We start from the raw sequence: 22,153 nt of genomic DNA, 5'->3' as shown, positions 1-22,153 counted from the left end.
CAATTCTAATAAGTCCACATAAATCAGTATACACAATCTCTAGAACTTCTTCAGACTAATAATTCTTACTTTTAAAGCTATTCTTTCCCATCTTACCAATCTAACAATTCTTGCATAGACCAACCTCAAGTTTCTTTATAATAGGAATGCCTCTTACTTTCCTAAATTTTCTTATTTTCACTAGATTATCAAAGGTCACATGACATAACCTTCTATGTCATAACCAAATTTCTACAACTTGAGCAATAAAACATGACCATTCACCCAGTTCAAGATAGAACAAGTTACCTTTTGTGTGTATGCTTGATCCAATCAGCTTTCCTTTGTCATCCAGTAGTCTTGCTTTTCCATGCATGAATTCCACTTTGAATCCAATATTGAGTAGTTGTGGCACACTCAACATATTGTGTTTTAGACCTTCAACCCAATAGACATTATCACATACAAGCTCTTTGTTTAGTGAGATTCTTCCTCTTCCTTTTATGCAACAAGGTTCATTATTACCAAACCTCACACTACCACCATCATAGTCTTCATAATGTTCAAACTTTGTTTTATCACCAATAATATGATGTGAACAACCATTGTCTATGATCCATGTATCATTTTTTCTCATGTGAGAGATAAGTGCCATCTTATCTTCCTCATCATTATCAAATTCATTTTTCATAGCAATGCAAACAATTTCATCTTCATTATTGTCAGAATCCTTAGAATCCTTAGCCTTGAAACATGTTTTCTTACCTTTTTTCTTGAATGATTTGAAGTCTTTCTTGCCATTGCACTTATGACCTTTCTTCTCATCCTTGTTTTGCTTGTTTGGGCACCTAGTAGCAATATGACCAATTTCCTCACATGAAAAATAGATTAGAGCAACTTTACCTTTGTATTTTCCTTTTCCTCTAGAATATTTCCTTGCTAGTAGAGCTTCAACCACCTCAAGATCAATGTCAGAACATTGTTCTGATTCTTCTTCACTTTCTGACTGAGAATCCTTTATATTCTTTCCCTTTTCTTTGAGTGAAATATTGGCTTCAAATGTTGATTCAATGTTCTTGGAAGTTGGATCATAGTTGTCATAGTTATCTAGCTCAAATGCAATCAATCTTCCTACTATAGCCTCTAAATTTATATTATTATTTGCTTCACATCTTCTTTATTGAATTATAGAAACTCTAATTGCATAAATGGGAAGTAATGTTCTAAGAACATTACTTACAACTATTTCATCTTTGATATCTCCTCCAAAAGCCTTGATTGCAATGACGCTTGCTTTGACTCTTTAAACATATTTGGTAATGTTCTCATCCTCTCTCATCATCATCTAATCAAATTGTCCTCTTAGACATTCTGCTTTGGCTCCCCTCACATTTTCATCACCTCCATAGATTTCCTTCAACTTGTTCCACATTTCAAATGTTTTTTTTCAATCCTTGATATCATCAAATTCTTCATAGCTTAGGGCTGATGCAATGTCTATCATCATGGTGTTATGAGTCTTCTTTTCAGAAATGTCATTAACAAATAATGTACCAGCAAGAGTTGTATAGTCTTCATCAAGATATTTCAATCATATATCTCCAATGGAAGCTAGATGGAATCTCATGAGACCTTTCCATACTAAAAAGTTATCCCTGTTAAGCCTTGGAACTTCCCTCTTGTAAGACATCCTGATCTTTAGCTTAGATCCTTGAAATCCTTCTTGCAAGCACCAAAATCTCTGATACCAATTTTTGGAACTATAGATGGAGTAATTGAGAAGGGGGGGGGGGGTTGATTTAGTTACCAAAAAAATAAATCCATAGATCCCTTAGATGTCTTATAAAACTAGTTTTGATTGTCACTTGGTAGCCACATAGAAAAATGTTGTAACTCGGTAGATGTAGTGTGTGTTAACTTATTATTGATCTTTAAGCATTCATAGAGATTTAACATGCATGCATAAAATAAATAACATGAACACAACAAACACTAAATTTAACGTGAAATTCCACTATGAGAAAAACCACCAAGTAACTAGCTACTAATTTTCACTCTTCTGAAGTGAGCCCTATTAGGAGCCAATCTTGTCAAAGGTTACAAAACACACTGTTAAGTGTGACCTTTTTAGAGGATTTAATCACCCTACTAGGAGTGGCCTTGCTATAGGACTTTATAAAAATTCAATAGAACTGTCCACCTTGTTAGAGGATTTACAAAATGGTTGTTAAACCAACTTTGTTAAGAGATTTAGAAATCACTGCTACAATCGTGAGAAAGTAATAATGAAGTGACCTAAATGAGATGCAATTGAACTTTGATAATACATATCTATGTTCTACTTCACTAGATCCTCTTTGATCGATTACAACTATGCTACTCCTCAAGGATATTTGATCCTTCTTCAAAATTCGCTCACACCTTTTCCACAATCAACTCACTTGCATCCTCACTCATTTCACTTTAGAATTCACAACTTGACCTTTTATTTATACCATACAAATTATCAAGTTAGCTCATTTACAAGTTACAATTACCAATAATAATTACATCAGGTGGTTACAACTATTACATAAAACAATTAAGCTTTATTTCCTAAAACAATGAAATCCTTCATTGGCTAACCCTAATTGGTAGACACTGCTCCAAAAATGATTTCCAATGTTAACCAACTAAAGCTCGGTAAGAACTACAAACTCTACAAAATCCTTTGGAGACTGAGTGAACTCAGTTTACACTGACTTTCCTTCGCTGACCTTGTGAGCTTGGTAGAAACTAACTTCTACCATAGAAACCTTCGACGCTCGAGTGAGCTTGGTAGAAATTGTTTCCATAGAGTAACTTTTAGGAACACTCTTTAGACTCTATAATCTACTTTGCTAACCAACTGAGCTTGGTAGACTCTATTATTTTCTTTGCTAACCAATTGAGCTTGGTAGGTTCTATTATTTTCTTTGCTGACCAACTAAGCTCAGTACACTTTGTCTAATAACTGATATGACATTTGTGTAACATCAAAGATAACACACAATTGAATAATTGTATCCAATAAAATCTCTAGACACTAAAACAACCCAAGACCTAGAAATGTCACAACTGGCACACTACATGCTATTACACATAGTATAGAATTTGAAATATCACAATCATAGATTTCATTATCACTCCTAGCCTTACAAATTCTTGTAAACATCTGACTTGATCTACATCTTTCTCCAATAACTTTTCAATCAATATATCCAAAAAGTTGGTTACATGATTCTTTTTATTTTTTCCATATACTAATTTTGTATTCATCTCAGCTTTAGATTTTCCATATTTTCAATCAAAAATGATTTATTTCTTACATTTATAGTGTTCTCTACCAACTCTTGTTCACCTTTCAGATAAACTGAGCTCCTTGTTGTACACCTTTCTTTTAAAGTAATCACCAACAATGTAGTTTAAGAATCAAACTTCATTTTTTTTTGGTAGTTCTCCATAAATGTTTGAGATTCAATACATCAGCATTGGGCCTAATTGAATAATAAAGCATAGTGTGCAAGCTCTTCTACTTGATCAACATCTATGTCTTCACATATCTTTACAATGTGAGGAATAGTTAAAGATGTATGCTCAAAAAAATTTATTACATTAGTACACCCTTTAGCTAATGTGGATAAAACTTTCCAACAAAACATTCCATGGAATTATTTGATCTTTCAGTCCAATAATCTTGCAAAGTGTTTGAACATAGAAAATCCCATCTACTATAAGTATCTTATCTTCCCATCCTTTTATTAACAAATCAATCATGTTGCCATCGAAATTTCAACTGCAGCCACTTGTTCATAAACCTTCTCATTATCTCATGTTTTTTGATTTATAATCTCATCATTGTGCTTTTCTAGCAAATCAATAGAGCAAAACATAACACATGATCTCTCATAGAAAATCATCTTTGAGAAAAAATCTCTATCAAACACTTTTTTGGTTGGCCTTAACAGCGTTGTCCACATCTTCCACAACATGTGTAATCAAATCCCATGTTCTAGAACCAAATCTTGAAACTATTTATCTAGATACTTTGAAATATTCTATTCCATATTGATTCTTCTTTTTATATATGTGATGATGGAATAGAGAATATTCTTGTAGAATTTGAGGAACTACTAGTTGTTGTAAGATGAAGGAAAATCCTTAAAATTTTACTGTTGTTCCCAACTATAGTAGACTTCTATCCTGTGATGCAGCCATTTCAAATTTGAGTTCCATTCATATGTCCTCCATGATGTACTCCAATCACCAAAATATTGACATTGAAGAATGCTTTGATCCCACCTTACCAGATTCCATGTAATAAAATTGTGCTCATTGGAAATTGTCTTTTATTTTATAAAAATTGCATGAACATTAATTATACTTATGAAAGTGGCTATTTACATGTGGTTGTACATGCAATCATTGATAAAGGAAATGGCATTGCACTTCCAACTAGTGAATCCTTGATTTCTAAAAATGGGATTAAAGTCAAAGATTTTGGGTATATTTCCTCCAACCAATAATTTCCCTAATGATCTGTTGGTGTTTGTTTCAATTAAAGTTTTAATTTATAGATAAACTTGGGAAAAGATGAAAAATATATAATAGATGAAACTATTTTTTTTTTATTTACCATTCATCCATTTTATAAACATTGGTTATATATAATACTTATATTTTTAGTGGTTGGATGTACAAAATGGATTGAACATGCTCAACATTTGTTGCCTAGAGCAATTGATCATTTTGGGGAAAATCATGTGATTGCTTTGATGCAAGTTTGCAAATCATTTTTGAGATTTTTCATAAATACCGTGGAAATAATTTATATTTTTATTATGGGATAGATGTAATTGACTTTCCTATGTTCAATAAGTGCAAAAATAGAATATGATAGTCTAGCATGAAATTCATGCACTCTCCAGAGATTATAATATACCCCTAGTTTTTTAATAGATAACTTTAGAAAATAAAATACCTTTGAAGCTGCTACTATATTTCGCAATCCTTTTCTTGCCAAAATAGCTAAATATAGAAACAATAAAATATTAGTTACTTCTTCTCAGTTTTTTTTTTCATTCATCACATTGTTTGACTTCTTGGCTCTACTCAACGTAATATTTGACATCACAAAATCTAGAAAAAAATATGTATTAATCAAAAAAAATATGAATCCCTAAATTTTAACCTCACCACTTCATCAGTTTATTATTAGATTGGAAATTGTTGTGAAATGAGTTAACTCTTATTTGAATCAAGGTAGAGGTTTAGCCATGAAATATAGAGAAAAATGTAATGTTATTATATGAAAATTGATCTAAAACCCTCATACATGTTCATTAATTCATGCCTAGAAGGCCATGTGATCATATAAGATTTGAATCAGAAGGGTCTTAAATTGATTCACCTAGAGATTCATCCAAAGTTGACTTTTTTTCCTTTGGATTGTCCTGAGAAAATTTAGGTAATCGTGCAAAAAATTGGTGAGTTTTATTTTAAGTGTTTACCAAGCTTTAACAATGAGTAAAAGTGGAATCTGGGAAAATTTAGGTAACCCAGTAGACCAAGGAGTTTTTTCTTTTGTTATTGTCTAGGCTTCAACAATAACTAAAATGAAATTTGTGGTCCTCAAAGTAGCTTAGAAAGTATTTGGAACACTTAAACAAACCCATTTTACCTCATTCTAAATGTGGAAAGCACAAAGTGGTAGGACCATTAGATGTCCCAAAGTGTTAGGATTTCTACTACTGTAAAATGGCCTATGCACTTGCCAAGAGATAAATAACAAAGCTTATAAGAAAAGAGGTAAGCTTTTTGGGTTTTGATTTAATAGGATACATATATATGTAGACACAAATCCTTTGATTTATTTGAAATATATCAAATACCAGATTATTGAAATAGGATCACACAACTAGCTAGCTCTAACTCCATACACAAATCCCACATTAAAATAGTCTCAAATTGGTTTCTTTGTAAGTATGTTAAAGTGCTATAGCGAGTTCCAATAGGTGATGTAAATTTTTGGGTTTGCAATGGGTGTAATTTGAAGTGCACAAGCTGATACAATCTAGGGAAAGACCAATTATGTGGCATTCATGGATAAAGCACGTAAGCCTGTCCACAAAACAATGTTGTCATATCTCAAACCATCATGACAAGTCATGGCATATATAAATAAGTAGGAACAAGTAGATAAACATAAAACAAGTCATAATTTTGCAAAGATGGGATCTCAAAGAATGAAGATCCCTTTTCCTCCATCTAATCTTTGAATTGTAGTAGAGAGCCACTTAGATTTTACCATACTTCTAAAAATACTCACTCACATAAGAGTTATAATGAGCCTAGAGGATTTCTAACTAACACATTCCAAGATATATCTATCCAAATAGATTGTCTTCTAGAATCCATAGGTATTGTGTAAATGCTTTTGAATCTGACTATGTGCAATTATTTAGATCTATACTTCAGATCACACTTCGTCATCCATCATTAGGATGCAAGAGAGATTAAGGAGAGAAATTTTTGAAAGAATGAAGAATGCTCAAGAAAAATATAAAGAAAGCTATAGTGACATAAGTAAGGGAGTCGAGTGTGAATTAATGGTAATAATGATCCAATATTGAAACAATATTCAATAATCCTTGTTGCCTGACTTTACCATCACTTAAAGACCCACCTAGAACTATATTTGAAATTAGCCTTAGGAAGCTTCAGTATACTATCTTTAAAGTCTAAAACAATAGTAGAGAGCTTTAGTATACTTGAATCTCACTCTATTCCTACTAACAACAAATGCTTCCTGCAACAAAGATGCTCATGAAATTCAAGTGGAATTCCCATCCCTCTACATGAATTGTTTGATCCACTACCAGTACTAGGAATTGCAAATTCCCATCCCATGGCCCTTTCAATTTTTTATTTGGTGGAAATGGAAGATCTCTCAAAAATTTGTAGATCTTTTGTGGCCCTATTTATAGTAGACATTACAAATCTAATATTATCTAACAAATTTCTTCAATTCAGCATGAAAAAGTTGGATAGAAGTTTAAAATAATTTACACAACTCTATGTAAACATAATTTCTTTCTATAGAAGAGGGAATATAGAGTCACACATCCACTCTATTTGTTTAGCCTCAAGTTTTTTCTTTTGAATATCTGACTCAGTTCTCTCATGTGTAACTTCACTATAGAAGTAGTTGCTTTTGTGGCATGTGTAGTTTCATGTGTGTTACTATATTCAACAAGAAGAGCCCAAGCCCACTTCACAACTTCAAATTCTATCTTTTCTATATTAGATTCAAGATCTCTACTTTCTAGTAAAATGTGTCTTAATGAATCTTCTTTTTCCAAGCATTCAAGAAAAATTGGTACAAGTCTTTCATGGAGGTACTAATCTAGGTGGTATTCAATTTGTATTTCAAGATTCCTCTTTTGAATTCCTACTATTTGATCAAAGCCTAACGTATTATGATCTACAGAAGATGAAAAATTATATGAAGGTGAGGCCATAGAGTAATCTGCCTATTGCCATGGTAGTGTAGGGGACCTACAATTTTGAGGTTGGGGTAAGACATGTTCCTAAATTATAGGGCCTTAGAATTATAGGGAGGTAAATGAATACACAAATCAAGGGCCTCTATATCTATCTCTATATTTCTATCTATAATTAAATTTGAATGCATGAAATTCTATTCAACTTTATCCTCATGAAATTGACAAAAATCAAGAAATTAATGGCCTAATACCATGAATTTATGTTGCTTACCTATCTTTGAGCTTATGCCATGAGAGAACGCAATGATTTTTGTAAAAACAAAAACCATGGCTAGAAAAGAGAATTTTACTAAGCTCTCTTACAATTTCTCTCCACAACTAAAGCCTCGCCCCTTCTATTTAGTACAACATGACATGCTTTTCTCCTTCACTCCAACATCCTTTGAAATCATTTGGGTTGTATGCTAGAAAATGAAATATATGTATTCCAACATAGCTATGTATTTTTATCCATATGGAAGGTAGGATTGATGATTTTCATAGGCTAAGCCCATTTCTCACCTTTCAATTTAGCATGTCCTTGTCCTAGCAGTTGTCTTGAAAGGGGATCACTCGGTAGTTTTGTAAAGCTACCAAATTTTGTGGACAACTCAAGATGGGGAACAACCAACTTGGCATTTGATCCAAACTAAAAACTAAAATCATGACCTATATCACATATAACAAGTTTATTAATCAATCGAGTTTCCATAATTATGCATCTTCCTCTAAATGGGCCAATAGACTAAGTTGTAGAAAGACCCCAATAATAGTTTAAGTAATATGATTAATTAAATCCCATAGCATAAACATATGCAAAATACCATATGAAGATGTGGAAGGATTCAAGGGAAATTTTCATGTGAGAGTGGCATGGATTTAGAGTTCTGCTCATCAACCATTTTGGATATCTCTATTGAATTTCCATGGAATATCCTATATGGAAGGCCCTTGATTCCTTGAGCTTCAAATACTTTTTCAATTGTAGAGTTTTCCACCATATTTTTATTTCAATCATGAGAAGAAAGAAAATAAAAGCAACATGAACAGCCGCCAAACCCCAAAATACACACTCCATATTCTAGACATGGTCAATGAAAGTTTCATATTTATGGTAACTATGTCTATGTTTTATTGCTTCCCAAGCATAGCATCCCCTATATTCCATAAATTTAGAATGATGTATATAGTAGTGTACTACATGACATGTTAATGTAATAGAGGATAGTCTTATTAATGTTAAGATCACACCAATAACAAGTCTGATAAAGAATTGACATATAAATCACAAATATATAGAGGTTTAACTAATTCATTCAGGATAGCAATTAAGTTTTTATGATAGTGATTAAGGCAAGGCAGTGATGATAACTTTTAAAGAAATAATTATGAAGCATTGGTCCTAAGATCGATTGAAAAGCATCAAAAACACTTAGTTAGGCTCTACTTAAGAAAGTGGAAGCGACTACTCTTGGCAAGAAAGGAGGCCACTTCAAAAGAAATAACCCTTTAGTATAGTACAACAATATTTAAGGAGAAGAAAGGCATTAATCCAATCAAAAAGGAAGGTATGAGATCTATCACCAGAAACCTCACTCAAACATCAAAAAAGAATGAAGAATCTAATACTAGGCAACAACAAAAGGAAGATGATCAGAAGAGTTAATTTAGCAACATCAAATCAAACAAAAAGCATCTAATTAAGGAAGCCAATAGACTTAAGAATGAACCTCTATATTCGGATTGGAAAACACATCATGTATTACCAAAGTGGATAACATTTAGATTAGGCTTGAAAGCAACAAACTTACATTCTTTCTGGAACTATTTTTCCTTTCATTTTATAATCTTACAGCTTCTCTTGTAGTATATATTTAGATTATGCATTTTTTGATAATAAATATCTCTATACATGTATATTCTTATAGTAGAATATAAAATGCATGTTAGGTGATGAAACTATTTAAAACCCATAATGTATGAAAGGTAGGTGGCATAAGATGGCAGTTATGAGATGACTATCTAAGTATGTCACCCTAGGGATGTGTAATGTTCCCTATATTAAATAATATTTAATAAAAAATAAAAATAATAAAAGTGAATATAAAAATAAATGATACAACAAATAAATAAATAAATAAGGGGACTGCTTAAACATCATGCACTAAGTCTTGATTCCTATGTTAAAAGTGTTAAATAGTCAAAGTTGACTTACATTTATTTGTGATGTTTAACAGTGATCATTACAAAACCAATTTTCAATCAAGAAACCAAATATTTTTCCAAACTTAAAGCAAGATGAAAATTCCCATCTATAAATGACCAAATCTCTCAATTTTATGCAATTTTTTTGAATTGACCAATCAAGATAATTATAGTCGCCTCTAAAATTCTTCGAATTATTTTTCAAACAAAGCAAATCAAACTTTTAGAGTTGAATGCATGAAATTCTATTCAACTTTATCCTCAAATTGACAAAAAATAGGGAATTAATGGCCTGATACAATGAATTTATGTTGCTTACCTATCTTCAAGCTTGTGCCATGAGAGAATGCAATGATTTTTGCAAAAAAAAAAACCTTGGCTAGAAAAGAGCATTTAATTGAGCTCTCTTATGGTTTATCTCCATAACTAAAGCCTACCCCTTCTATTTAACATAACATAGGCATGATTTTCTCCTTCACTCCAACATCCTTCAAAATCATTTGGGTTGTATCCTGGAAAGTGAAATATATGTATTCCAACATAGTAGTATCTATGTTTGTTTATCCAAATGGAAGGAAAGATTGATGATTTTCGTAGGCTGAGCCCATTTCTCACCTTTCAACTTAGCATGTCCCCATCCCAGCAGTTGTCTTGAAAGGGGACCACTCTGCAATTTTGGAAAGTTGCCAAATTTAGTGGACAACCCAGGATGGGGAACAACCAACCTGGCATTTGATCCAAACTAGAAACTAAAATCATGACCTATATCACATATAACAAGTTTATTAATTAATAGAGTTTCCATAATTGTGCATCTTCTTCTTAATGGGCCAATAGACTAAGTTGTAGCAAGACCCCAAAAATAGTTCAAGTAATATGATTACTTAAATCCCATAGCATAAACATATGCAAAATACCATATGAAGATGTGGAAGGATTTGAGGGAAATTGTCATGTGAGAGTGGCATGGATTTAGTGTTTTGGTCATCAACCATTATGGATATCTTTGTTGAATTTCCATGGAATGGCCTATATGGAGGGCCCTTGATTCCTTGAGCTTCAAAATAATGATAATAGTAATTCTAGTTTGTCTTTTAATACCTGAGTAATCTGAAGAAAATCCACTTAATATTTAGATATGGTAGTTTTGTAGCTATCTATCTAATGTTACAATGGCCAACATTTTATTGAGATACATCAAAAAAATGTTGTTATCCTTCTATAAGAATCTTGCACCAGATGTTTCAATATATAGTTCATGTCCCAATTACAAATATGGAAGTTTACCTTACCAACCAAGATCCCAATAATTTCTTTTGTCCTTCACAAGTTCACATAATGTTATGTTATTCCTAACTCAGATTTATTTTGAAATGTGAGATAATAATCAATTTTTATGAATGCAGATTGGTGATCTAAAAAATGACATAACACAAAATGGGGAGCATTGGCATGCCCAAGTAATAATGGAGAAATATGGCACATGCTCAAAGACTGTGTTAAGTTAACATTGATTATTCTACAATTCTCCTACATTTGAAAGCCTGTGGATGTTCTAGATATGATGGAGAATGCAAGGTTATGCTCAAATGATAGAAAACGTAGCTTTAGAAGTAAGCCAGATGTGTTGAGTGTGGGTAAAATGGGTACTAGTTTATACAACATGGATTGAATGTAATACATGCAAGTCAGAAACTCACACTCATGCCCATTATATTTGTTTATGGATTCCTTTATATCTAATAATCTAATTTAATGAATTTCCCTATATTGCCTCTTGATTAGTATTTTCTCTCACATGTATACATCAAGTTCTATTATTCCCAACATAGATTTAGTTCATTACTAAAAATATAACTAGGTTTTATTCATGCAAATAAGTGCTCTGAGAAATGAAATGGACTTGTAATTGGAATCCCTAACATGTCCTAGCAGCAACGGAGAGTAGTTTTGGAAACACAAAAGAGAGAAACATTGCACCTACTTAGAGACTATTTTAAGCTAAGATGATTATTTTTGTAGCTACCATGTTTTAAGAATATGCAGATATGTTGAAATGGGTTACTTTATAGCATGAGTAGCATGCAAATGTATTGAAAGTAGATACTATCTGATTTTGAATCCTGGCTTCCAAGCCCACATCATCAATCATCTTTCCTCTATATATAATTTTTTATCCCTTCTCATATTAGAAAGAGCCTAAGAAGAAGGGTAATAGATTGTTCTTACTACCATGACAAGCCAAATACAAGAAGAACATGTGCATATGGAAGGAGAAGAAGAAGAACAATCCTATGATATGGGAGAAGCAATAGCACAACTTATTGAAAAAAGAAGACAAAAAGATATAGATGAAAAGGGTGAAAGTTTTGGTTGTAGTAGATGAAAGATAAGAGAGCATAGAGGCCTATGAATGGGTTTGCAAGAATCTCTTGGCTCCCCACATTAACATTGGCAATCTTATAAAGTCATCCTCTTCCATATTCAACCCCCTCTTTGTGCATCCTTCAACTCTAGTAAGAATAGGGCACAAAAAAATACATAACCTCACATTTTTGTCTTAACATTTTACAAGTTACCTTCAGATTATTGTTTTTTTTAATGTGCCTTACACTTTCTTTACCCTTTGAATTCCACAAGACAATTTCAATCTTCTATAAATATTGTTTTGAATGTTAACATTTTTTCTATTGGTGTAGCCTACATAATAAGTAGTCATGTGCTTCATCTTATGGAAAGTGCACATGAAAAGACTACATAGAAGGTACTAAAGTGAGCTTTGGTTGTCTACAAGCATTATAATGTGAAGGAAAAATCCATGTTGTGAGTAGAAACCCTAAAGAAAGGATTTGTGAAGCCTCAAAGAAGTTGGGGGTACATTTTATAGTAGTGGGTACCCATGGTTGTGGTCCTTTCATGAGGTAATATGAGAAGAAGAACAAGTCATTTCAATACCCATTCTAGATATATTGCTAATAAGTTGTTTATTTATTAACTCTATTTCCAAACATAGTCATTTCAACTCTCATTCATGGTTTTTTGTAGTAATTTTTTTTTGTCATGTTGGATGGTTTTTAGATTTGATGGTGTGCAACATTTCTATGGCATTCGTGATCTTATTAGGCCAAGAAGGCTAGAAAGTGTCTTAAAGAGTGTTTGGTGTAGGAGTTGGCTTACATACAATTAAGAAAAGGTGTAGATTCCTATTTGGGAACCCTACTCCATTCCTTAGAGAGTGGGTTAAAGTTGTGGTGAATTGTACCTTGAAGGGTACTTGTTAACTATTCAAAGTCTAGCATATTTTGTGGGACCTTAGGACCTCTGCTACCTCACTTCATATGCTAGTTACACCCAAACTCTAATCATAAAAAAAGTGTTGATCACTTGCTTTTTCTGTCTGTCATGACCACACATTCTATTGGGTAGTTTATAGAACTTTGAAGCCAACATGAATAGGTTGTTTACAAAGGTATCTTAAATAGAATTCATCATATCTTGAAAATATTTCTAAATTAAGCCTTTGACAGAATTCCACAAAGTAAAAGCTTTAATTAAAAGTTAAAGAGAGTCCTACCCTGCCTATGAACACAAATAGTTTGTGATGGGCATCTTCTATCTAGATGATTTCATTTATGGTAATATTCTCTAATAAATAACTTCAAAACTCATATTTACCACAACCCTTATAGCCCTTTCCACAATGAGACATGATGGAATTATCTGCAATGTAAGTGTGTGCCTTCTACAAAGTCCTTTCCATGTTGGGACATGATAGAAGTTTCCAAGTATTATGAGAATCTAGAGGCACTATTTTGAGTATGTATAGACATTATTATTAGCACTAGAAAAACCCTTTAACTAGACGTGTTTCTTAAAACTTCTCTTAAATTTGCCTATGTTCCTCTAAATTTTAATTGGTAGCAAGGATGCTCTTTCATTTTTTTAAGCATCTTATTCGATCATTTTCTTACTTGTAAATTAATTCTACATTCTTATTTGATCTTTTTTTTTTATCATTTAATGTATCACAATCTCACACTTTTCATTGGACAAGAGGGAAATTTCCTATCACCTTATAATGTGACTGGTATTATTAATTTGTAGGTAGTAGTTGCCCTTATTCCCTACATAAGTGGAGACATAAATGCTAAATTTTGAATGCTACCAATAAAATTGAACCAACAAAATCCAATCAAAACACAGGTTATCTGGAGAGCTCTAACAAAGATATATCTAAATTGGATCAATTGTACTCTAGATGACTCGGCATGGGCAAAAGATTACAAGGAGTCTAGCAAAACTCAAAAAAAAAGAACTTTGAAAAAGATAAATCGTTTAATTTTTTAAATAATGACTAGAAGAGAATTTTTCAAATTCAAATATTTCTTTGGCTTTCAACTTTAACAGTGTGACTTCCTATTGAACCAAGCCTTAACCTAACTCAACTTGCTTTGAGTAATGAGTAAAATAGCTCTAGATATCCTTCTGATAACTAATCAAAATCTACTACTCTTGTATAAATTGAGTTGAATAGAGAAGTACCATAATGATGTCTAAAACATATTTATGGACTATTGATTTCTAACAATGATGCATCAAATTATAGTTCCAGATGACTACCTAGCAATAAATGCAAATAAACCTTGGGGTGGATGCCATGCACCAAATCACTACAACGTAAACAAATGTGATCAAGAAAATAATGGCTTTCTTTGTGTGTTTGTGGGAAATTTGAATGGCTTTCTTGATTCAATGATTTTTATTAGTGAGCTTCATCTTTTGAATATTTTTTAGTGATACTCTTTCTCTGTGGACACACATTATGAATTATAAGTATGTCTCATGTTCTTAATTGCATTTCTACTCTCCTCTATATGCAGAAAATGATTACTAGATTTGGTAAAAGATTTTTGGTATCTTGTTGCATCACTAGATAACATGCTTAAGTTTGATATATATTTTCTACAACCATTTGTTGGTCCCATTGCATGTGTTACTATTTCTAGTTGTCTCTATGAGTCTGTAGTAGAACTAAAGTAGGGAATTCATTAAATAGTAACATGAAATATAAATACCATCCATGGCATAATTACAATGTAGCTAACTTTGGGTACTAGAATTTCCTCTTGAACACTTGTCTTTTATTGGTGTTTGGTCATTTAAGAATGCCAGTGCCATAAGTGTTATATTCCATAAGGTGAACTGTCACGAATACTTTCAGCATGTTATTTCTAATAATAAAAATGTGTTCTAACTTGCATTCTATTTCCACTTAACCATGGCATCTATGTAGGCATCCTAATATTAGCTAATTGAAATGGTGCAATATGCCTAGATATTTTAAAATATCAGTGGAGTCAAGCACTTATGCTAAAGATCACACTACTCTCTTTGCAATATTTACTTTCAACACCAGATACCAGTGATCCTCAGGATGACATGGTACCACAACAAGTACTATCAAAATATTTTTATAGAATTTTATTTGTTAATATACCTTGTTGCTTTTTAATTTTTGTTGCATTCTTTATAGGTTTTTCTGACTGTTGTTTCTCATATTTGTAGTACTTGAGAGACTACCCAACTTTTGTGGATATCTCACTCAATTATCTACACATGAAAATTTTATAATTGAGTTGGTGCTCAATTTGAGGTTTGTGTCTTAGTTTATTTGATTTGGTGTTCACTAAAATAATCTAATTTGGTGACCATTTCCTTAATGAAAGCTATTATACATTGTGTTTTTCTAAGAGAAAGGGTTTTCCATGAGAATTTTGGTGTTTACATCTTAGTGGTTGCTCTATTTTTGTCTAAGTTGGTTTTACAATGATAAAAGTTTAAAATACTAATTAACCCCCAACACCCCCAATAGGACATATTTTCTTGAAGTCAAGTAGAACACATTTGGCTTTATTTGTCACAATGAGGTATGATTTATACTAATGATTCTCATTGTAACTAAAAGTAATGATATTTTTTATTTTTATAAATTTTTCAAGCTGATCAAATGAATTAATTTGAATTACTTAAAAAATTTCTTTCATGATCATCATTGGATTTTAGTTACATAAAATATCCTCAATCTACATTTGCTTTGTAAGAGTGGTTAATGCTAATTCTTTCTTGTACATTTTCAATTTAAGTGTTTATAGGAGATGGTACGAAACTTGTTCAAAATGCATTTCATCATGAAAAAGAGAAAGTTCCTTGTGCCATATTTATAGATGAGTTTGATGCAATTGGAACCAAATGTCTTGACAGGTACTGGGTTTTTTTATTTTCATTCTCACAATGGTAAATAGTTTAAATAGTAAAATTGTATTGGGTTTTAAGCTTAAATATTTCAAGTGATTTTCTTATTGTGTATTAGTTTGCAACATTTACAAATCAATATACTTTATGTTCTAAGCACTTTAAGATCACTTGTGTATGACCTCGAGATGAACTAAAATATTAAAATGTCTCTTCAATCTGATTACAACCACAAGGTTTTTTGATCATAGGTCTACGCATAATAATTCAAGCTAGCCTTCTTTTTCACTTGTACTTGAATGATTGCTTCATTAGAATCTTCATGAGTTACCTACAAACAATAAATATAGCCAAGTTGCATATTATTACTATCTAAATATAGCCCATTTTAACCAAATTTTTGGTTTTCTATTGAATATAATACCTACTTCCTCAAGAAAGAGATTTGTTTTCCCTCCAAGTAGAGGATCTCAACTCTTGGGAAATAGTGTAATTTTCTTCCGATGGTATTTCTCTGATCATGGTCAAATTAGGGCCATCTCCTTTGAAGTCAACTAGATTAAGATCCATTAGCATGGGCTCTGGTTTCATTTGCGTCCTCAACCTCAATAGATGCTTCAATTTTTCTCAAGGTAATTTATTATATATCCATCTTGTCTATTACTGGTAATTCAATTTCTTGTATATCAATCTATCATTTTGGGTTACTTCATACTCCTTGATTTGCATTTGGATTTATGATTTTTAATTGGGGAATTTGCACTAGTAGAAGAACCAATATTCTTTTTAATTGGCAATACAATTTTTGGAACATGACTTGGCCATGAAAAGTCTTGCAATGCACCAGATTATGACCATAAGAAGCATTGTATATGAGAATCTATGCACATATAGTTATGCTTATTCTTTGTTTGACATTTATGCCACATAAATTGTATATAGTCAAAAATCACTACATTTGCTACACTTTAGTTTCCTAGGTTGTGATCCTCAACTTAAACAACAAATAAATTTCATCAAAGAATAAAAACTCAGCTTTCCAACTCTTTATGGTTGCATAATTTCTTTAATTCGATTAAGATATATAAAGTTGCATCTCTTTTGATATCAACACACTTATTGAACTTTAGTCCCTTGTAGTGAGATCCAATGGAGCACGTAAAATATATGATTATTGAGATCTTTGTATGGTCTATCTTGTACAGCTACATAAGTAAATTGTTTTAGTTTCCTTGATTAAGAATTAAAAGACATATTTTATATGTTGATGTATGAAAATGTGAAAGAGTAGCTATTTGTGTTTATCCAACATTTTGGATAGTTATTGTCCAAAGATTCTCAAGTTACTTGAACTAATTTTAACTATTAAGTGTAAGTCCAGGTATTGCTTGTTTAAGGGGATGCTTGTTTAAATTAATACTTTGGATAGTTTACCAGAAACAACAAGGCTTCTTAGATGCATTCCCATACTAAAAATATTTTTGCAATGGCTTATGTTTGAAAAAAAGGTCACGAATCTTTTGCTAATCGAATCATGCCAAATAACTTAGTTTAATACATCACGTTGAACTCTCTACACCCTCTAACACCACATGCAAGTATAAATCATTGCTTGCAAATAATTTTTGGTGTAGATTTCACATTATCCTAGTGGCTACTAGGGAAATCCATTTTCCATTACATAAGTTTTCTCCCTTAGAGGAAAATTTTATCAACTTTGCACTCTTGTGCAATTACCTTTGCAAGAACCCTTAAATCCATTAGAATACCTTCAATTAGACAACTGCCTTGGTGTATTGCAAACATGTTTAACCTAATTTTAGATATTAATAGAAACAAAAAGATGTATATTAATTCTTTAAACTTGAATTAGAATTTAATTATGTAAATGATTCTTAAATCTTCATATAGATTGGGGAGATTTTCAAATAGACAAGCCATAATTCTGGAATGATCTAATCTTGTCCCAACAACTTACAATGACAAAAACAAGTCAAAGTCCAAACCTAGGCTTGTGTGATGTAGCAAATTTGAAATAGGAATTAATAGTAAATAAAAGTTAAACAATAGATTTTTTAATTTAAAATCCATTACCCCAGTTCTTTTTTCCTCTAGTTGAACTAAGTTTGACAAACTAGAATTATTTTTTGAAATAAAAGGAGCCAATAAACTATCATCTTGATTGGATGTTGCTTTTTGCCCCCATTTCAAGAAATACAAGTCCATAACCTTTTTGGGTGTTATATTAAGAGTGAAATGAAATAAATAATAATTTATTATGTATTCTTTAAAGGGTGCTAGCTCAATGGAAGAGCACCTATTTTACAAGTATGAGGATGGTGGTTTGATTCCATCATGCTCTATTCTGACCAAATACACTACCAAATATGTGACTAAATATACTATTGAATATGCTACTAAATATGTGATCAAATATACTATTAAATATGCTACTAAATACACTACCAAATATGTGACCAAATATACTATTAAATATTCTACTAAATACACTACTAAATATGTGAGTAAATATACTAAACATGTGATTAAATATGCTACTAAATTTACCACTAAATATGTGACTAAATTAACTATCAAATATACAAATAAATATGTGATTAAATATACTACTAAATATGTAACTAAATCGATGATCAAAATTAGTGATCAAATAAGCAACTAAAATCATTTAGTAGTAAATTTAGTAGCATCATAAATGACTGGATATTAACTACTATTAGTCATGTGACTAATTTTAGTTACATATATACAAATTTTAGTAGTTTTTTACTCACATATTGTTCTTTTTGTACTAGTATTCATTAAAATTAAAACATATGATGGGTAACTTACCTTTGTATTTTCCTTTACCTCTATGAAATCTCCTAGATAGCAATGCTTCAAGTTCATCTAGATCTTCATCATCTATTTCACTGTCACTAGCAACATGCTTGACCTTTTTATTTCTCATATCTTTAGGTTCTTTGAGTGGTAGAGTCAACATTCTCAGATTTGAAATTATCAAAATTTTAAAGTTCAAAAGTAGTGAGTCTGTCAACCAGTCCTTCAAGGTTTAGACCATTACCAGGAGTACAATTCAGTTTTTGTATAGCAAAGACTCTAATAACATACTTAAGAAATAGGGTTCTTAATACTTTGCTGATCATAGTTTCATCTTCAATCTTTCCATTTGATCCCCTAATTGCATTTGCAACATCTTTGACTCTTCCACAATATTGAACTATAGATCTATCAACTTGAATTCTCATATCATCAAATTTTCCTCTTAGATTTTTTGTCTTAACTCTTAGCACATTCTTGTCTCCATAAATTCTCTTTAGAAAATCCCACATTTTTTTAGCAATAGTACATGCTTTGATGTCATCAAACTATGAGTAGCTTAGAGCACATGCAATCTCCAACATTGCTTGATTGTGTTCTTTCATTTCTTTCAATTGTTGTGCAGTAGAGCCCCAGTCACTTCCACATATTCAGCAGTCATAGTTAACAATAAAAAATCTCTAAGTCCACCTAGATGTAGCTTCATCAAACTTTTTCATGTAGGAAAATTTTCCTTGTTTAGCTTGGGCACCTCCTTTATATACATCTTGATATTTAGCTTCAAGTGCCTTAAAAAAATTTCCTCATAAGCACCAAATGCACTAATACCAATTGTTGGAGTAATTTAGAATAACTAAGAGGGGAATGAATCATTTATCCAAGGTCCAAATGTATATATTTTTAGTACTCAGCTAATATGTGTGCATGCATTGATTAGATCATCCAATATCTCAAACCTTTTGTATATTATTGTCCTAGTTCAAATGAACTTTGCAGAAATGTAAACATGAAATATCACATATTCAATCACATGATTTGGCACAAGGATTTAACATGGAAACCCAATTTGGGAAAAAACACCAATAACATGCTACCATTTTTTACTCTTCTGAAGTGAGATCTATGAGGAGCCAACCTTGTCAAAGGTTACAATGTACACTGTTAAATGTGACCTTGATTAAAGGATTTCAATCACCCTATTAAAAGTGAGCCTTATTAGATAACTTTATAACATTCCATTAGAATGTCACCTGATTAAAGGATTTACACATGACTATTAGGTCAACCTTAATCCAAAGGATTTATCCAAACTGATACAATTGTTAGAGTGTAATAGTAGGACTTAATCTGATAACAAAAAAAACTCACTTGCAAATTTTAGATCTCTCATTCAACTCTCCATTCTGCTTGGCATTAATTCCCCTTCATCTCTGATTACTTATTCACCCTTCAAGACTTCACCTCCTTAAGCCTTCTTGCTTAGTATACTAACTACAGGTTCATTCCTTTAGCCAACATATGAAGCAACACCTCCAAATTCTAGACTTAGACAATTAGACACTTGTTTATGGCCTTGTATCTCCTTAAATAGAGAATTTTGATCTTTTGTTGTTTAATCACAATCATCCATCTTATGGTTAGGTTAGATTCATTGAATCCTCCCTTCTTTCCATTATGTTCCCTCTAGAAACTTCTCTTACAATCCTCATCAAATTCATCATCAAATAGTTTATCTTGAATTCTATTCCACTAGCTCATTAAGCTTATCATTAACATGATTCACATAATTCAAGAAATTAACTTATGTCATCTCATATTTGTCAAATCTTCATTCATATTCTTTATGTCATCATTCAATAATAACTGACTTCTAATGCTCAATCAACACTAAGTTACTTAGCATAAACTAAATCTTGCTCAATCAATACTACAATTTCTAACACTCGACACATACTAAGTTTTGTTGAGGCTTAGCACATACTAAATTTTTCTTTTCTTGGTCATAACCATCTTTCTACTTGGCCTAAACTAAATTATATGCTTACATTGTTTGTTTGGTTAGGCTTGGCAAACACATTCTTATTCTATAGTCTTCTTCTTGTCTTTACTTCAGTATCCTTTCATTGTAGCCTTAAGTAGATAAACAATACACTATATCTTCAAAGTCTTACTCACTCTTAGTGCTCCTTTTATACACCATATAACTCAACCTTCCACTAGGTACTCTAGTTATCCTTTCTTTTCAAATTATGTTCATCAATCAATCAAATGATATCATTCAGACCAAAGTTGGTAATTCTCTTACCAGCAAGTATCAAGTTTCACATCATTGACAAAATAATGATTGTTCCCATGATAGATTTCTATACTTCAATAATCTTCATTTTCGATAGACACTATATGCTACAAGAAGATACTAGATGATTTAGCCTCATTTGAGGGGAGGCCATACATTGGGTGTAAGCAAAAGGTTGAGGTGTAGGAGGAGCTAGCATATATGTATTATAGCAAGCCACTTTTGGAGAGGTATCCTAGGATCATGGAGAGATTTTCCATTAATCAAGCATGGCAACAGTTTAGGAGGAGGTAGAGAGTGAGTATAGAGACTACCACTTATGCCTTGTATAGTGAGGAGGAGGATATGGGGTGGCTACTAATTCTCATGTATGCCACATGTCTATAAGATACATGAGAGCTACAATGGGTGACATTGGGTATCATCCTACTAGTGATGGATGAAGGAGCTTCTCCTAACTACATGAGGGAGATGAGGAGGTGACCCTTCCTAAGATTCATAGTCCTAATATAGTATAGATAGATAGTGGAGGAGAGAGAGATGGTGGGGATGGTGGAGGAGATGAGAGTAGAGGAGAGAAAGGATGAGATAGGCCCAACGGATCAAAGGGTCCATCTAGTAGTCATGTTAGCACTAAATCTAGGATTAGGGTGGGAGCAAAGGAGGAGGAGAAAGAGAGACTAATTAGATGGTCTTGAGTGGATATGGGTTAGAGAAAAGAGAATCCTATACTAGTAGAGGGAAAGAATAAGTGGGATTAAAGGATTAGGGCACTAGAGCAAGAGCTTAAGTAGGCCTAAATTACTATTGTTATGAGAGGTCAGTAGCTAAAAGATGCAAGAGCTAAGGCTCAGGCAAGGGAGAGAGTACTATGAGAGGATCTAGCTCAAGCATAGCAAGATGTAGAGAGGCACGAGGTTAGAACAATGCACTATTTTGGTGCATACATAGTAGTAGTACCCCTAGAGTGACAAGGGCTCCACTTTTTAGAAAGAGGAGGTAGATCAGATGGAGCCTA

The sequence above is a fragment of the Cupressus sempervirens genome, chromosome 3, assembly GCF_028749045.1.
Source record: "Cupressus sempervirens isolate cs-2001-9-10 chromosome 3, ASM2874904v1, whole genome shotgun sequence".
Lineage (NCBI taxonomy): Eukaryota > Viridiplantae > Streptophyta > Pinopsida > Cupressales > Cupressaceae > Cupressus > Cupressus sempervirens.
This window is presented reverse-complemented; position numbering follows the sequence as displayed.